This window comes from Salmo trutta, chromosome 22 (genome assembly GCF_901001165.1).
Source record: "Salmo trutta chromosome 22, fSalTru1.1, whole genome shotgun sequence".
NCBI classification, from domain to species: domain Eukaryota; kingdom Metazoa; phylum Chordata; class Actinopteri; order Salmoniformes; family Salmonidae; genus Salmo; species Salmo trutta.
In genome coordinates this window covers 19075225-19083799 of record NC_042978.1, presented here as the reverse complement: position 1 = coordinate 19083799, position 8575 = coordinate 19075225, and positions in this window count along the sequence as shown.

Below are 8575 nucleotides of genomic sequence, written 5' to 3'. Positions count from 1 at the left end.
AAATATATAACAATTATTTAAAGACTTATAGATATACTACCTCTTAATGCAACCGCTGTGTCAGATTTCAAAATAACTTTACGGAGAAAGCACATTGTTCAATATTCTGAGTACAGAACTCCGCCATCAATGCAAGCTATACATTTAGCTGTCAAAACTCTAAAATACTGTTATAAATATTTTCTTACCTTTGCTGATCTTCGGCGGAATGCACTTGGAAGGACTCCCACTTCCACAAGAAATGTTCATTTGTTTGATAAAGTCCATCATTTATGTCCAAATACCTCCGTTTTGTTGGCGCGTCCAGAACACTATTCCAAAGGCATGAGACGGGGGCTCAAATCAATAGACGAAAAGCTCAAAAGTTCCATTACCGTTTGTAGAAACGTCAAATTCTGTTTCCAATCAAACCTTAGGGTGTTTTTAACATAAACAATCGATAATATTCCAACCGGACAATAGCGTATTCATTACAGAAGAAAAATAAAAAATGCTATCCAGCGTGAACGCGCATGAAGTAACTACATGACCTCAGACAGTCCACTGCTTGAACCGGCTGTTATTCGGTCAAAATTCACCATAGAAGACTCTAACAACTTTGTAAAGATTGTTGACATCTAGTGTAAGCCTTAGGAAGTGCAAGTTGACCCCACAGACACTGTAGTTTCAATAGAAAATTGTCTGAAAGACTACAAGTCTGACTTCCCACTTCCTGGTTGGATTTTTCTCAGGTTTTTGCCTGCCATGTGAGTTCTGTAATACTCACCGACATCATTCAAACAGTTTTAGAAACTTCAGAGTGTTTTCTATCCAAATCTACTAATAATATGTAAATATTTGACTCTGGGCTCGAGTCGTAGGCCGTTTAATTTGGGTACGTTTTTCATCCAGCCGTGAAAATACTGCCCCCTATAGCGAAGAGGTTAACTTCCTGACTGATGTCTTGAGATGTTGCTTCAATATATCCACATCATTTTCCATCCTCATGATGCCATCTATTTTGTGAGGTGCACCAGTCCCTCCTGCAGCAAAGCACCCCCACAACATGATGCTGCCATCCCCGTGCTTCACGGTTGGGATGGTGTTCTTCGGCTTGCAAGCCTCCCCCTTTTTGCTCCAAACATAACAATGATCATTATGGCCAAACAGTTCTATTTTTGTTTCATCAGAGCAGAGGATATTTCTCCAAAAAGTACGATCTTTGTCCCCAAGTGCAGTTGCAAACCGTAGTCTGGCTTTTTTATGGCGGTTTTGGAGCAGTGGCTTCTTCCTTGCTGAGTGGCCTTTCAGGTTACGTTGATATAGGACTCATTTTACTGTGGATATAGATGCTTTTGTACTTGTTTCCTCCAGCATCTTCACAAGGTCCTTTGCTGTTGTTCTGGGATTGATTTGCCCTTTTCGCACCAAAGTACGTTAATCTCTAGGAGACAGAACGGGCTCCTTCCTGAGCGGCATGACGGCTGCGTGATCCCATGGTGTTTATACTTGCGTACCATTGTTTGTACAGATGAACGTGGTACCTTCAGGCATTTGGAAATTGCTCCCAAGGATGAACCAGACATGTAGAGGTCTACAATTTTTTTTCTGAGGTCTTGGCTGATTTCTTTTGATTTTCCCATGATGTCAAGCAAAGAGGCACTGAGTTTGAAGGTAGGCCTTGAAATACATCCACAGGTACACCTCCAACTGACTCAAATGATGTCAATAAGCCTATCAGAAGCTTCTAAAGCCATAACATAATTTTCTGGAATTTTCCAAGCTGTTTTTAAAGGCACAGTCAACTTAGTGTATGCAAACTTCTGACCCACTGGAATTGAGATACAGTGAGTTATAAGGGAAATAATCTGTCTGTAAACAATTGTTGGAAAAATTACTTTTGTCATGCACAAAGTAGATGACCTAACCGACTTGCCAAAACTATAGTTTGTTAACAAGAAATTTGTGGAGTGGTTGAAAAACTCGTTTTAATGACTCCAACCTAAGTGTATGTAAACTTCCGACATCAACTGAATAGGAATATCAATTACATGGAATATAGATAGGTCATTTGTTAAATATTTAACAAGAGATATACATTTAACATCTGTCGACAACATAGAACAAGCCAAAACATCTGTCTTTTTGAAAGACAAACTGATAAATCAGAGTGGTGCAAATTGTGAAACAATGCTAAGGTGACCAAAAGTATGTGGACACCAGCTCGTCGAACATCTCATTCCAAAATCATGGGAATTAATATGGAGTTGGTCCCCTCTTTGCTGCTATAACATCCTCCACTCTTCTGGGAAGGCTTTCCACTAGACGTTGGAAGATTGCTGCGAGGACTTGCTTCCATTCAGCCACAAGAGCGTTGAGTGCTGATGTTGGGCGATTAGGCCTGGCTCGCAGTCGGCATTCCAATTTATCCCAAAGGTGTTTGATGGGGTTGAGGTCAGGGCTCTGTGCAGGCCAGTCAAGTACTTCCATACCATTCTCAACAAACCATTTCTGTATTGTCCTCTCTGTGCACCGGGGCATTGTCATGCTGAAACAGGAAAGGGCCTTCCCCAAACTGTTGCCACAAAGTTGGAAGAATCACAGAATCATCTAGAATGTAATTGTATGCTGTAGCGTTAAGATTTCCCTTCACTGGAACTAAGGGGCCTGCCCGAACCATGAAAAACAGCCCCAGACCATTATTCCTCCTTCACCAAACTTTACAGTTGGCACTTTGCATTGGGGCAGGTAGCGTTCTCCTGGCATCCGCCAAACCCAGATTCGTACGCCGGACTGCCAGATGGTAAATCGTAATTCATCACTCCAGAGAACGCATTTCCACTGCTACAGAGTCCAATGGTGGTGAACTTTACACCACTCCAGCCTACGCTTGGCATTGCACATGGTGATCTTGGGCTTATGTGTGGCTGCTCGGCCATGGAAACCCATTTCATGAAGCTCCCGACAAACAGTTATTGTGGCATCCTATGACATTGAAAGTCACTGAGCTCTTCAGTAAGGCCATTCTATCTGCCAATGTTTGTCTATAGAGATTGTATGGCTGGGTGCTCAACTTTAAGCACCTGTCAACAACGCGTGTGGTTGAAATAGCCGAATCCACTAATTTGAAGGGGTGTTCACATACTTTTGTATTATAAGTCCAAGTGCCTTAGCAAGGTTCCTGTCTAAAGCATTTTCTTACATCAGGTATAGAACCATTACAGGACATGACAGTGTCCAGATTCAATTTGGCATCCAGGTACAAATATATCTTAATACAAGCTTGCAGTCCAATTAAATTGAGGGCCACTGGGCTCTCATGACAATGTTCACTTTAAGCTGTGGGCTTGCTCAGAAGAAATATCAGTCCGCTCAGAGAAGCACGAGATTAAATTTCACTCAACTTTCCAGAGTTTTACCCTTAGTTAATTACCACTATCAACGTTTCCCTTTACTGTGGGAATTGTGATCGAATTAACGCAATATTAGCAACTTTCAATGCAAAATACCGAAGCAAAATGAACTATGCAAGACTTAGTATGCAAAACTAACTATGCAAGAGATCATTGACATGCATGACTCAGCCTGCAGCCTGTACTCTACACAGACCAGTGCACCATAACCAATCAGAGCTCTTGTAGGCTTATATGCAAATAGACCATTGCCACATATGGATCTTTTCCATTCACTTTGAACTAGACTGGCTTTACAGCATGAGATGTCGTGAGTAGATGTGCTTGTTTTGAGATCAAAGCGAGAGCTGCATCCTGCACCCGTTGTCACAGGAAAGCCAATAAGATCATCAAGGACCTCAGCCACCCAAGCAACACCAATTATTCCAAGTTACAAGCCTCTTTTAGGATCAATGAGGCAACTGGGAGGCTCTAACACAAGGAAAGAGAATCCAACCCTGGACTCTGACACTCTCTCCCTAGCTCTACAACTTTCCCCCACTGTGGTGTAATTTTCTACTTTTTTATGGATATTAAAACATACAATCTACCTGCAGTGAAGCCGCTCAACATTTGCATTACGTTCAGTCATCTAACAGAATCCCATCCAGAGCGACCCACAGGAGCAACCAGGGTCAAGTGCCCCGCCTAAGGGCACATTGACAGATCTCTCATGAAGTCAAAACGAGGACCCGAACAAGCGACCTATTGGCCACTGACCCAAGCTCCCAACTGCCAGGCCACAAACTATATGGTATAACTTGCCCTGCCAGGATTGGGCTCCTAAGTCACCAACTTATCATTTAGAAGTGAGCTATGATTCTTTGCTAGTCCAATACGTCTGCCTGAATCAGGCCTGGAATTTCGTTACTTTAGGTGCAAGGCCATTTGGCTTTCAAGAGGCCAGGGCACCAAGACAATCAGCTAGAGCACCATTGCCATTTAGTATTCTGTTAAGAAAAACGTGTATATAAATGTACATAAATAATTTGTCTACTTGTCAAAGTGTAGGTGATAGCCAATGCGTATTGGCTACAGCCTCTCATGTCCACACCTATGCTGACATGAGGAAGGTGCCAGAAACTTTAGCCAAACTTTATTGAGACTTTTAATTGCATTTATATACAGTTGTAACGGCCGTCGTCGTAATAAAACCAAGGTGCAGCAGAGGATGTGTATTCATTTTGAATATTTAATCAAATGAACCACTATAAACAAAACACTAAACAGCAACGACAGCAAACAGTCCTGTCTGGTCAAAAATGAACGAAACAGAAAACACTAGACAGAAACAATCACCCACCAAAACCCAAAGGAAAAACAGGCTACTTATGTGTGACTCCCAATCAGCAACAACAAACTACAGCTGTGCCTGATTGGAAGCCACACGGCCAAAATCAACGAAACAAACCAACCTAGAAAAAATAACATAGAACGCCCACCCAATGTAACACCCTGGCCTAACCAAAATAAAGAACAAAAACCCCTCACTATGGCCAGGGCGTAACAACAGTTGAAGTCGGAAGTTTACATACACTTAGGTTGGAGTCATTAAAATGAGTTTTTCAACCACTACACACATTTCTTGTTAATAAATTATAGTTTTGGCAAGTCGGTTAGGACATCTACTTTGTGCATGACACAAGTAATTTTTCCAAACAATTGTTTACAGACAGATTATTTCACTTATAACTCACTGTATCACAATTCCTGTGGGTCAGACGTTTACATACACTAAACTGACTGTGCCTTCAAACAGCTTGGAAAATTAATTGAATATTATGTCATGGCTTTAGAAGCTTCTGATTAGCTAATTGACATCATTTGATTCAATTGGAGGTGTACCTGTGGATGTATTTCAAGGCCTACCTTCAACTCAGTGCCTCTTTGCTTGACATCATGGGAAAATCAAAAGAAATCAGTCAAGGTCTCAGAAAAAAAATTGTTGACCTCCACATGTCTGGTTCATCCTTGGGAGCAATTTCCAAACGCCTGAAGGTACCACGTTCATCTGTACAAACAATGGTACGCAAGTATAAACACCATGGGATCACGCAGCCGTCATACCGCTCAGGAAGGAGACCATTCTGTCTCCTAGAGATGAACGTACTTTAGTGCAAAAAGTGCAAATCAATTCCAGAACAACAGCAAAGGACCTTGTGAAGATGCTGAAGGAAACAGGTACAAAAGCATCTATATCCACAGTAAAATGAGTCTTATATTGACGTAATCTGAAAGGCCGCTCAGCAAGGAAGAAGCCACTGCTCCAAAACCGCCCAAAAAAAGCCAGACTACAGTTTGCAACTGCACTTGGGGACAAAGATCGTACTTTTTGGAGAACTGTCCTCTGGTCTGATGAAACAAAGATAGAACTGTTTGGCCATAATGACCATCGTTATGTTTGGAGCAAAAAGGGGCAGGCTTGCAAGCCGAAGAACACCATCCCAACCGTGAAGCACGGGGATGGCAGCATCATGTTGTGGGGGTGCTTTGCTGCAGGAGGGACTGGTGCACTTCACAAAATAGATTGCATCATGATTAAGGAAAATTATGTGGATATAATGAAGCAACATCTCAAGACATCAGTCAGGAAGTTAAAGCTCGGTCGCAAATGGGTCTTCCAAATGGACAATGACCCCAAGCATACTTCCAAAGTTGTGGCAAAATGGCTTAAGGACAACAAAGTCAAGGTATTGGAGTGGCCATCACAAAGCCCTGACCTCAATCATATAGAAAATTTGTGGGCAGAACTGAAAAAGCATGTGCGAGCAAGGAGGCCTACATACCTGACTCAGTTACACCTGCTCTGTCAGGAGAAATGGGCCAAAATTCACCCAATTTATTGTGGGAAGCTCGTGGAAGGCTACCCAAAATGTTTGACCCAAGTTAAGCAATTTAAAGGCAATGCTACCAAATACAAATTCAGTGTATGTAAACTTCTGACCCACTAGGAATGTGATGAATGAAATAAAAGCTGATATAAATAATTCTCTCTACTATTATTCTGACATTTCACATTCTTAAAATAAAGTGGTGATCCTAACTGACCTAAAACAGGGACGTTTTACTCAGATTAAATGTCAGCAATTGTGAAAAACTGAGATTAAATGTATTTGGCTAATGTGTATGTAAACTTCCGACTTCAACTGTAGGTTAAATGTAATTTATACTGTCATGTTTGACAAATATAATGTAGGATAGTTCATATTTAACTTCTAGGGGGTGTGGTCATTGATACTGCTGGGAAATTCGAGGCCTGCCCTGAATCCAACATTACCTTCTGCTGGCTCACTGTATTTGTGATGCACATTAATGCTGATGATGTGGTTGTTACTGACAATGAGCACATGGCTGAGCTCTAATCATCACTTCATTAAGTCAGGATTCCTATTTGACTCAGCCATGCCTCCTCGCCCGTCCAACATTTTCTCATCTCCCACCCCTTCTAATGTGACTATCCCTGATGCTCCTCCCGCTTTTCCCCCTGCCCTGCTACAAAGTTTCTCCCTGCAGGCGGTCACTGAGTCTGAGGTGCTAAAGGAGCTCCTTAAACTTGACCCCCAAAAAACATCTGGGTCAGATGATTTGGACCCTTTCTTCTTTAAGGTTGCTGCCCCTATCATCGCCAAGCCTATCTCTGACCTTTTTAACCTGTCTCTCCTCTCCGGGGAGGTTCCCATTGCTTGGAAGGCAGCCACGGTGCATCCTTTATTTAAAGGGGGAGACCAAGCTGATCCTAACTGTTATAGGCCAATTTCTATTTTGCACTGTTTATCAAAAGTATTGGAAAAACGTGTTAATAATCAACAGAGTGGCTTTCTTGATGTCTGTAGTATTCTCTCTAGTGTGCAATCTGGTTTCCGCTCAGGTTATGGATGTGTCACTGCAACCTTAAAGGTCCTAAATGATGTCACCATTGCCCTTGATATGTTGACTTGGTGACCATTATGGTGTATGGGGAGGAAGCAACCACATATGACAAGAGCATAAGGCAGGTAGGTGTTCACTATAGTGAACCAACACAACCTGACACTAATTGACAAGAAATGCCATCAACTTATTTGTCCTTCACATGTCATTGGAATTGCACCTCTCCGATGTCAATGCCATCTTAAATCTCCCAGAAATGTCATTGATAGGCCCACTCCAGCATCAGTCCTCCATCAAAATGCTGTCTGGAAATTGTTGGCGTGTATTGTCCTCATCTGTACCTATTGCTACCAACCAGGACTGGTCAGCCCATGTGACAGCTGAACTGGACTAGCATGTGTATAATTCGTTTTCATGCTGGGGTGACTCATGCATTGGTCTGCGAAACTGTAGTAATACCAATATCCCTATAAGGACATATGGAGTTTATGGCAAACAAGAAGCAAACTTGCTGTATGTGATCGTTTATGGTGGCTAGGGATTGACTGTGAGATAGTGGCCTTTACGCACCATGCTTGACCAGCTCCACCTCCTCTGCAACCCTTTCACTGTCCACCAAGCCCTGGGATCATCTTCAAATGTGTAAGTGTGTGGAGCTGTGTTATGTCCCTCTCAACCAAAGCTTCTTGGTCATAGTCTATTACCTAGTTACACTCAAAATAACCTAACTAGATATACGAAGAGCCTTATGAAACCATTTTAAAGACAGAATAACACAATACAAAATTAACTAGGGCTACTTATATGCAGGTTACGATGTTTAAGTGTAATCATGTTGGCCATCTTGGATTCAGAATAAAATTGGTTCACACCAACAGTCTTTATAGGCATAAGTGTTGTTCACAATATTGAAAAGAGTTCCTCTAATTTACAAAATTCCTATTTGCAGGTGATTTAACCTCCATCAAATTATTAACTTCCATCAAACGTTATTATGGCAGCCATATTTGATCTTGGACGCCATATTGGAATTGAGACTAAATATAAAGATAATCTGTGATTGCATCTGACTTAATTGCAAGACTAGGGGCTGAAGATGCAAAATCCTTGAAGGAACCTTGGACCCAAAAATGTCTTATTTTGATGTCTGTGCCCACTTGTTTTCCTTAGAGACAATTACAATAGCCACAACATAAAAAAACATGTAACAGTGTGCATTTTTGTCAGGCAGGATCATACATCATTGAATGAGAGAAAATTTGACTTGGAAATTT